Consider the following 11869-nt stretch of genomic DNA (forward strand, 5'->3'; position numbering starts at 1 on the left):
TCCATTTGGGGGACACTTTCTATTCTTATGGTGAAATTGGAAGCGCAGCATTACAAATGTCAATAAGTCTAATGGAAGCCTCTGCCAAGAATAGAAAGAAAAACAGTTACTTATTCAAAGTAATGAAACCTAAAAAGGAAAAAGATTCTTGCCCGTACTGGCCCCAAAGACACCTTTTATAGGTCACACCGTAGCCTAAAGTTTCACACGTATTTTCCCTCAGGAAATCCCCATGGTATTTTGAATCTCTCTGGTGGATTTCCCCCATCACCACTGTTATTCAACATGGTATTGGAAGTCCTAGCCAGAGCAAACAGGCAAGAGAAAGAAATAAAGGGCATCCACATAGGGAATGAAGAAGTTAAACTGTCACTTTTTGCAGATGACATGATTCTTCATTTAGAAAACCCTAAAGACTACACTGAAAAAAATTATAAGGAACAATAAGCAAATACAGTAAAGTTGCAGGATACAAAATCAATGTACAAAAATTGACTGCATTTCTATATACTAGCAATGACATTACAGAAAAAGAAATGAAGAAAAATTCCTTTTGTAATTGCAACAGAAAAATAAAATACCTAGGAAGAAACTTAACAAAGGATGTGAAGGCCCTATTGTCATGGCCGAGCAACCAGGAGGGCTCTGCCTGAGGGGGAAGGGTGAGGAGCTTGAGAAGAGACACAGAGACAGGAAAGCTGGCATCGGGAGATCCACCGTCCACGGATGGCAGAGCAGTGGCACAGTCTTTATTTCACACACAGTATTTATACAGTCTTAGAATAGTTATCTATACAAGCAAATATAAGCAGAACAAGCAGGCTTCCCATGGGGATGACCTTGCAGCTGCAAGGCCATTGTCAGCTTACAGCCCACTCCCTACATCGAAGGTTGCTGAAGCAAGGGTTCCCATGGGGATGACCTTGCAGGTGCAAGGCCCTTGTCAGCTCACAGCCTGCTCCCCACGTATCCCCCTTCTCTTTTTGCTTTAAGCAGGGGCCTATGAGTCTCATATATAAAACCAGAAAAATAGAATTAAACCAAATCACCCTAGTCTGACAAAAGAGTATGAATATAGTAGTAATTGTTACACGTACCTCTCCAGGGAACAAAACCTTACGTTGATACTTATAATAGATGGAGAACTAATGTTGAACTCAAATCATTGAATATAGCCAATTAGACGACCCCTATGCGACTGTGTCTGTCTTAGGTCGTTCCTCCCTTGAGGAATCTTACCCGTCATTGACTAGCCAGCCATCTTTTGGGGCCCCACAGGGAGACATAAGGTGTAAGCATGAAAGTGAGGTAACGTCCCCGAAAGGATCCGTCTCACAGACTCTTTTGTGTTATAAAAATTTTCCTGGGGTGAGATGTTGGATCGAGGCTTCAGGCCCAAGGCCTCAGGTGCCTGTCAGCCTACAACCCGCTCTCTATACCTATACACTGAAAACTATAAGAAATTCTTAAAAGAAATTGAAGAAGACACAAAGAAATGGAAAGATATTCCATGTTCATGGATTAGAAGAATCAACATAGTAGTTAAAATTTGCCATAGTTTAAAAAAATGCCATTTTACCCAAAGCAATATAAATATAGATTTAATGCAATCCCCATCAAAATCCCAATGTCATTTTTTTTTTTTTTTTTTTTAAGAAATAGAACAACAACAAAAAACACATCAGATTTGTATGGAATTACAAAAGACCCCGAAAAGCCAAAGCAATCCTAAGAAAAAGAACAAGCCTGGAGGTATCACACTCCCTGACTTCAATCTGTACTACAAAGTGACAATAATCAAAACTAGGGTTTCCAGGTGGCAATTCCTACCAATTCTCAGGAATTTTTTTCCCTTTCCCTTTCCTGAATCCCAAGATATAAACTGTTTTCTGTTCTCCACGATGAATCGTTTCCACAAAGTGAGGGCCAATACTACCAACCACCTGGGTTCAAGGAGCCGATTTTCCCGATTTCCCAACCAATTTTTCTCGGGATTCAGGAATGGAAAAGCAAAAAAATTCCCAAGAATGGGTGGGAATTCCTGCCCAGAAACCCTAGCGATAAATAGGAAATATGTCTAAGAGGTACATTGTAAGTGGTATGTTTATTTCCCATTGTGGGTATTACTGGGTTCAAGAAGATGATTTTCCCAATTTCCTGACCAACTTTTTTTGGGATTTGGGAACAGGAAAGCAAAACAAATTCCTGAGAATGCATGGGAATTCCCACCTAGAAGCCCTAATCAAAACAGCATGGCACTGGCAGAAAAACAGACACACAGACCAATGGAATAGAATTAAACACCCAGAAATAAACCACATAAAGATGGAGAGATAATTTTTGACAAAGGAGCCAAAAACATACAGTGGAGAAAAGACAGCTTTTTCAATAATTGGTGGCAGAATTGGATAGCCACGTGCAAAAGAATGAAATTAGACTGCTATTTGTCACCATGTACCAAAATTAACTCAAGATGGATCAAAGACCTAAACATAAGATCTGAAACAATGAACTGCATAGAAGAAAACATAGGTACTAAATTTATGGACCTTGGGTTCAAAGAGGATTTTATGAATTTGACCTCAAAGGCAAGGGAAGTAAAAGCTAAAATAAATGAATGGGACTATATCAAACTGAAAAGCTTCTGTACAGCAAAAGAAACCATCGACAAAACAGAGGCAACAAACTGAATGGGAGAAGATTTTTGTAACAATCTCTCTGATAAGGGGCTAATATCCAAAATATTAAAAAACTCATACAATTCAACAAGAAAAAAATCCAGTTAAAAAATGGGCAGAGGACCTGAACAGCCACTTCTCTCAAGACACACAAATGGCCAACAGATATATGAAAACATGCTCAACTTCACTAGCTATAAAGGAAATGCAAATCATAACAAGTGCTGGAGAGGCTGTGGAGAAAAAGGAACCCTCCTCACACACTGTTGGTGGGAATATAAATTATTGGTGCAGCTGCTATGAAAGGCAGTGTAGAGGGTCCTCAAAAAATTAAGAATAGAGTTACCATAAGACCCAGCAATCCCTCTCCTGGGTATCTAACCAAACATTTTTGAAAACATTTATTTGTAAAGATTTATGTACCCCTATGTTCATTGCAGCTTTTATTTATGGTGGCCAAGACATGGAAACAAAGTGTCCTTAGATCAGGGGTGTCAAAACTGTGGCCTGCAGGCCAACTGCGGTCCGCAATCCATTATTAATTGGCCCACAGCAAATTCCAAAAATATATTTAGTTTACTTAAATAAACCAGGTGAGGCAATACATACATCACATCGAGTGAGTGGCCCGGCTGTTTGTGTATTTTACCGCATATGGCCCTTGGTAAAAAACATTGAAAAAAGTTTGGACACCCCTGCCTTAGATAGATGATTGGATAAAGAAGATGTGGTATACATATACAATGGAATACTATTCTGCCATAAGAAAAGATGAAATACTGCCATTTGTGACAACATGGATGGAATATTGAGATTATCACGCTAAGTGACATAAGTCAGACAGAAAAAGTGGAGAACCATATGATTTAACATGTGGGATCTAAAACTGAGAGCAACAAAGGAACAAGACAAACAAACAAAAACTCACAGACACAGACAACAGTTCAGTTGTTACCAGAGGGTAAGGAAGAGGGGGGTGGTAGGTGAGGGTAAACGGGGTCAAATACATGGTGATGGAAGGAGAACTGACTCTGGGTGGTGAGCACACATGTGATATATAGATAATGTATATTGTACACTGAAACCTGAATAATTTTACTAAGCAATATCATCCCAATAAATTTAAGAAAAAAAACATTTATAAGATTATATCCACAAACATCAGGCTTTTCTTCTAGCTTTTCTGAAAACGTGGGCAGGAATGAAAAAGTAGCCTTCCCCACGTTATTCCACTGCACTTATTATATGGGTGCGGCAACCTAGAAACTCCAAGGCAGGCACTCTTCTTAGATGTGACTCTGAAACTAACGCTGAGGACAGTTTGAAAGCATCATGGAAATATTTTTAAGCACGAGACAGTTCTTTTGACTTACGCTCATCTCTGAAAATGTGACAAGTTGTGCTGGATGACAATCATTTAGGTGATTTCATTCTCTGTTTGTTTCCTGTAGCTTCTATGTCCCAAGGTGGGTTCTTCAGATATAAGTTGATGATTGACGTTCATTCAAGTTTAAGACTGAGGCTTGAAATTTCCGCGTGGCAGGTACGCGTGTGTGTGTGTCGGGCATAAGCCGGCATGTGATCACTGACTTGTGGAATTCACGTTACAATAGATGGATGGTAAGGGTTCCTGCTTCCCACCTCCATCTCCTGATCATCCCAACATTCTCTGTATCTCTGTCTCCTTTGCTTCTTACAAGGGCAGATGCTAGGAGTCTGAAGATTCTCATTTGTGAAATTGGTGTAAAGGTGATACTTATTCATAACTATTCATAGGGTTTGGATGAGATCAAAATCGGGGTAGGAAGAATCACCGCCTCACTCAGGGAAAGAAATTTAAACATGATAGTATTTTTAACCCTCAACTACACTGGCCTGAGAGAATGCACATTTACAGAATAAGGCATCAAAGAAATGCAAATGTGTGCCATTTGAGAACTTCAGGGAGTGTGTCCTGGAGTGTGTCCCTGGGGTTAAAAACTGGAAAAGATAATGTACAGTTTGAGGTGTCATATATGGCATGCTGTTTTGTTTTATTTTATTAATTAGTAGCTGAATATCCTTGGCAAATAACTTATCATCTCTGAGAATTTATCCATAAAATGAAGATAACATCAATAGGATTCTTTTGAGAATTAACTGAGATCATATAGTATAATATGCTTTGCACTTTGCATGGTACGCACACACACAGAGGCTTACACAAAACTTGTTATTACTGTCTAAGATTCTGATTGATGTCTCAATAATATTATGATGACCTTTAAGACTCATGGTCTTCATATCTGTGTATTTTGACATGGCCTTATTTTCTGTATCTATTTACACTTCTACTTATGTTTCTATTTTAACAAATCACATTTCACATTACATTATTGTTTCTTTTTCAAAAGTGTTTAAGGTTATTTTTACATATACCACAAAGTATACATATAATGACTAACAGATCAAGGACCTACATGGAAAGTGGAACCGCAATTCAGGTAAAAACACTTAAGGAAGAAACAGCACCAACCCCACAAAAATTCCTACAGTGTACAGAAAAAGAGAAGGAAAACACCATCTAACTCATTCCTTGAGGTCAATACAACCCCACAACAAATCCTGGCTCACTTACCACAAGAAAAGAAAACTCCAGGCCATCCAGCTCATGAATCCCAAACAAAACACTAGCAAGCCAAATTCACCGATTCCCCAAAGGAGCAACTCTTTATGATCAAGTTGGGTGCACTCTAGGAATGCAAGGTTGCCCCAGTACTGGAAAGTCAATGTAATTCACATCAACAGGACCAAAAAGAGAAACTGCCATGATAATCTCAATGGACAACTCTCGAACAAAGATTACTACAAAAATTCTACAAGTAGAGAGTCCAGCACAATGACTTTTCCCATCTGTTCAACAGTTAAAACTATTTTGCCATATTTGTTTTCCTCTATTTATTTATTTATTTATTTATTTAGTTAGTTAGTTAGTTATGTAGTTAGTTATTTGCTTGTATATTTTAAAGCAAATCTCAGACTTCATGAAGACAGGAGTACAGGGCCTTCTGAATTAAATTTATCGGGGTGACAATGGTTAGTAAAATTGCATAGGTTTCAAGTACACATTTCTATAATACATTACCTATATATCGTACTGTGTATTCAGAGCCAGTTCTCCTTCCATCACCATATATTTGACCCCCTTTACCCTGATCTATCACCCCCCCCTTACCCTATGGTAACCACTGAACTATTGTCCGTGTTCATGAGTTTTTGTTTCTTTGTTTGTCTTGTTCCTTTGTTGCTTTCAGTTTTATATCCCACATATAAATGAAGTCATATGGTTCTCAACTTTTTCTATCTGACTTATTTCACTTAGCACAATAATCTCAAGATCCATCCATGTAAAACTATTTGAAAAGTTTCTCTGTAAGTCAATACACTGTTAGCAAAACATTCTATTTCTGCTTTTTGAGAGTTTAGATATTAATTTCTTTTGAAAAGAGAGGAGCTCTGTGTCATAATCAGTCACTGTATAACTTGTGTTTCTTATCAAGTGCTTATCACAATGGGTGATTTGCAGAAGATGGGAATAAAAGAAGACAAAGCTCATAGCCACAGGGGCTTTATAAACCACTTGTGTTCAAACCTACATATCTTAAAATTGAAGGAAATATTCATGACACATTAGAAATGTGAAAAAAAAAGTCGTTGGAGTATATAGGTTTGATTCTTTCTCTAAAAATCGGTAACTTTTTTTTTAAACCTAGTTTTATACTGAGGCCTGGATATAAACATTTATTCAAGCCATGGTTTTTGACAACATAGTAATTATCTCATAGGGCTGATATAATTACATTATTATTATTTTTCCCATTTTACAGTTGAATGGATAGGTTAATCTAAGAGCAGATGTGAAAACACAAAGATATTGGACACCTGCATTTTAAATTCAGATCTCATGTGTTTAATATTATATTATTCTATATAAATAAATGTTAAGGCTAAAAAGCAGCAACTCATTTGTCCTTGTTATGATTGCTCATTATAATTATTTCCTTGTAAAGTTTAAAGAACTGACTTATTTCCTCTTTATCACCGTGACTCCTATTTTCCTGGAAAATTAAATAAAAATTACTCCAGGTAAAAATTATTCTTTGGTCTGTCCGAATTTTATATTTCATCAGGAAATAATCTGGAATATAATCAAAAGCAGATTAAATATATAAATTAAGTCCAATGTATTATTTTCTATTTTAATTCCAAGGAAACCATGTTTTGTGTGAACTACAGTGACATCTTGTGGCCCAAAGTGTTTTGTTTGTTTTTATATACAAATCATTCACATTTTCTGCTTCCTTTTACTTCCAGATTCTAAAACAGGCAGTTTTCATTAGCATGGATTCTGAGCAACCACTAAATATTACAGAAACAAAATAGTAGGTGGCAAAAGAAGACATTTTGGAAGTAAACATGCCCTAGACCACTGCTGACCTATTTCTTTGAAAAGGGGTTGCATTATTTGAAGTGTATTTTATTTTTAAATATCGAAAGAATACATGGAAAAGGTGATGTAACTGCATCCTAAGTTTGAGAGTAAGTAGTCTTAATGATTGTGTTATTTTCTGTGTAATTAAAATGGAAACAATTGATATTTTTTATTTGAATGTCATCCTAATATCTACATTTTCTTATAACCTTTTTTTTATGATGTGTACACTATTTTTGCAACTCGGAATCTTTAGTTTGTTTCTTTGGGTACATATTTATAAGCATAGTGAAGTTACACTCTCCTAAAGCCTCTCTTTTCTTCAATTGTTTCAATATCTGCCAGATGGATCTGGTTATTTTCAGAGTTCCCCAGGGTTCCGTGTTTAAAACACTGAATCACATCTTCAGATTTTCAACAGGAAGCTCAATTACTGCACATACTCTGAAAATATAATTTGAACTGAATATATATCTGACCCTGAATACAGAGGGCTGCAGTTTCTAAAGTTAATTTAAGAAAAAAATAATGGTGATATACATAAGACAATGTATTCAAATTTAATTTAATATAATTTTCAGCTAATTGTATTATATTATACATTCATTATTTAATAATGTGCATCTAAATCTATTTCTGCTCTGTAATCATTTTATGTTTTAGTAAATAATTGCTTCATTATAATAAGTATAATTAAATCAGTCCCCATCTCATTAGCCATATATGCTGATATCTATAATTCTTTTGTTACTGTTCTTTACTTCTGGATTTTTTTCCTACAAATTCCAACATGAGAGTACCTGTTTTAATAACGAGCTTTCGTTTGATAGAAATGCAGGTGAGCAGTCATACACCGACTGATTCTCACTGCAGAGATAAATTGGTGTCTTGCTACGAGGGCTGCACGGGGATCGGGACTTCGGGGTTGGTTGCAGCTAGTGGTGGTCCTTCTAACCAATAACGGAAGGAGTGTTTTTACTTTAGGGTTTTCTAGATAATTTATAAGGAGTAACCAGAAAGGCTGCTCTCACTCTACGGGATACCATCAACTTGAGTAAATCCAGAGTAAATTATAAATATCAAGCAGATATAATATTCTGCCCACATCTACTCATTTCTCTTTAGAATGTTGGAAAAATCTGCCTGCATGTTGGCTCAGGGCAGAGGTACGACCCTCAGGTAAGAACCCAGATTTCCTTTTTTCATGTCTCTGAAAAATATTTAACTGATGTTTCTGATCTTTCTAAATGTAACCTATAAACCGAGTTGTTCTTTATATGAATTTTGAAAACTTCTTCAACCCATGATTTGTACAATAATTATTCCCGCATGTTTGATGCATTTTAAACAAATAGTACAAAGCTCTTCTAATGACTTGGAGAGAAATCAAAAGATCAAAGGTCTGTTTTTATTAGTAAAGTGGTTTTGCAAATAGCACATACGTTTCTGAGAGAAAAATCACTAATACATGTGTATGGTCCCAATGCTTTAGCAATAATGTCCTTTTTCATTTCAAGAGCTATCTACCTCTACTATTACAACCCTCGTTTAACAGGTGAGGAAACTGAAGCCAGGAGGGGTTGCCTTGCTCAAGGTCACAGAGGCTGTTTGCAAAGGGAGGGAGGCTTCAGTGCCTCTGTCTGTCCACAGCCTCCTGCTCTTCACTGTTCTCAGCTCACCCTCCTTTCTTTACAAAGTCTCTGAATATTAAAATTTGTGATTTAATTAAGAGAAATCCAGGTCAGCGTTCCAATCATCATCCAGGTAATTCTAATAATAAGGACTCACTACACACTTGTTTAAATGGGCCTCTGTAGGAACATGGAAACATGCAGCCTTCCCATGTGCCTCAGAGCTGGCTGCACACTGAATGTCACTCCTGGATCACACAGTGGACATAAATGGGGGCGTTTACGGAAAGCCTTCGAGGATATCGTAAGTTGATAAATAGTGTCCAATACATCAATACCATATAAATCATCATAGATCGTATTCTTTATTTGCAAATATTCTACATATACACATATATGTGATTTTTCATGTATTGTATTAGGAAGTTTTCTAGCATTTTCTATGATATGCTTTTTTTCTATGTAGCTTTTATTGAACTCTGCTCATGATATACACGCAATTTATATCGTGCATATATTAAAATTATAACGTAAAATTTAGATTGATTTTCCATATTCCTTGAAATGTGACTTGGCAAGCACCTCTTGTTAGGGAACATATACAAACACAACTGTGTATGGTGTGGGGTGTGTGTGTGTGTGTGAGAAAGAATTTTAAAACATGAAAAAATATAAAAAACAAATGTAAAAACATATTAAAAATGAAGAGCTTAAATGTAAAAGTTACACTCATGAAGAAAAAGTAAAAACTATTAATGAAATTTTTTTCTTTTAAACTTTAAAAAACTACATTTTCTATGATATATCTGGAACTTTTTTAAGATAGCATATTTAGATACTAACATTTAACTTATATTCTTATGTTGATGCTCATGATCATAAAAATGAGAAGTAAATATTTTAATGGAAAAAATTATTTTATGGTAAAATGAATAAAGGCTTAAAGGTGATATATTTTTTACATATATGAGTACATTCCCTCCTGTGATTGAAAAAGACTCCTGGATATAACAGCAAGTATAATACTTTGTATGCAAATAAGAAAGAACTATTGAGCTGAGGAAAAACATCTGTTAATTGATTTTATGGTCCAGTACACAGAACTCTAAGTATCTTGATAATTCAGGGTAAAGCCTTGTTTTTTCTTGTAGCATCTGGGTATTTCAGGCAAAAGCCGTAAGTAGTTTTCCATCTGAATAACTTAGGAATTGGAATTAATATAAACCTGGCTAACACTGAATTTTAGAGATTCAGAAATTAAACTATTATATATAATTTTATGAATTTAAATGCATAAGTGTGAACCTATATATTTGAAAACAAAGGATATCTTTATACCTGTCTAGACTCCAAAGGGTATTAGGCACTATTAGTCATATTTCCTCTCTGTATCATGTGCTATCACTTATTGTGAAGACACTGCATTAGCCTCAGGGGACTCTGATTTAATTAGCCCCCAGTGCTGCATGGAACTTTAAGTCTTTGTATGCCTGGTCACAGGAGATGGTGCATGTGAGAGTTTAAAAACAGTGCTTAATTTATATGAGTTAAGCCAAAAAAGTACAAGAAGGAAAAATACTGTAACTTGACTTAGATCCAAAACTAACAAGAATCCAAACACCAAATGTGGATATATGTTGTTAGAACATTGTGGATGGTAGGCAGAGAGGATGCAGAAATAAACTGCTATTTTTTATTACAAAAATCTACAGGGCCTAAAAAAAATATGAGAATGTAAGAAATAAACAAGAGGCAGTTTTATATATATATACACACACACACACACACACACACACACACACATATATATGTATATATATAGATATAAAAAAGAAAGTAACATCATGTTCTAAATTTGAAAATCTTGGTAAATGGATGGATTTCTAGAGAAAAAAATATATATCCAAGATTTTGTGAATAAAGTAAACTTAAAAGCCTAATTATGAACAAAAAGAAATGATATAAAAGATTGTCTTAATATTTTTTTCAACTCATTTTTAGTGTGAATGATTTCAACAGCCATAAGAACATTATCATATCTTCCTTATGCAAAATAAAACTCATAATGTATTGAACAAAACTAGTAAAATGTTTATTACAAACTTGATTTATCACTTTTTAAAAATTAAAAACCTTTCCTGTAATAGAAAGGAATTGATTTTGTGTGGTGAACACACACTATAATATATAGATGATATATTATAGAAATGTACACTTGAAAACTATGTAATTTTACTAATCAATGTCATCACAAAATTAATAAAAAATAAATAAAAATATAAAGGTCCAAATAACGAATTTTAGAGTGTTTTACATAAATGATAAGGAATATCTGAAACCAACTTGCAGCTCAGTTTATGTTTTATAATACATATTTTCATCAAAAATTTCAAGAAAAAGTTGTTTATTTTACTATAATCATTTAATAATTTCTATAAAAATTCTTGTCAATTAAAAAAAGAAAATATCAATATTTAAAATTTTTTAGAAAGTCCAAAAACCTTAGATAACCACAGGAAGAAAATGTAACAAAAACATTAGTGATATAAAAGATCACAAAACAAAAGTCTAAGAAATCATAAACATTTAAGCACTAGCCTATTTTTTTTTAATGTAAGGTAGAATAATTTTATTAAAAGATATAAAAGAACACCAAACTATTTTAAAGTATGTCAGCTATATAAAGAAGCAAAAATAAGTTACTAAAATATTTGAAGATTTGAGAGAAAGAAGAAATGTGCCACATACCCAAGACAAATGACATTTTTAAAGAAGTTAATTACCCAAGATTAATGTATGTACATAAAAACTTCAGAAAAACTTTTAACAAACATTGAAATTGGAAAAATTATTTTACCATTATTATGTCCTTAATGGTTGAAAAGACTAAAATTGTCAGTGGCCCCAAATCAAAACAAAAGCATTCTTGAGAAAAATCTCAATGGTTATTTTGCACTCTTTTCCTGTATTAGTAATGCATCATGGGATTAAAAGTTGAAACTTCACATTCATTGAAGTAAAAGGTATATCACCAGGGATAAAGAGGAGAAATATATAATAATGAGTCAATTCATCAAGAAAACAAAACT

This window comes from Rhinolophus sinicus, linkage group LG07 (genome assembly GCF_036562045.2).
Source record: "Rhinolophus sinicus isolate RSC01 linkage group LG07, ASM3656204v1, whole genome shotgun sequence".
NCBI classification, from domain to species: domain Eukaryota; kingdom Metazoa; phylum Chordata; class Mammalia; order Chiroptera; family Rhinolophidae; genus Rhinolophus; species Rhinolophus sinicus.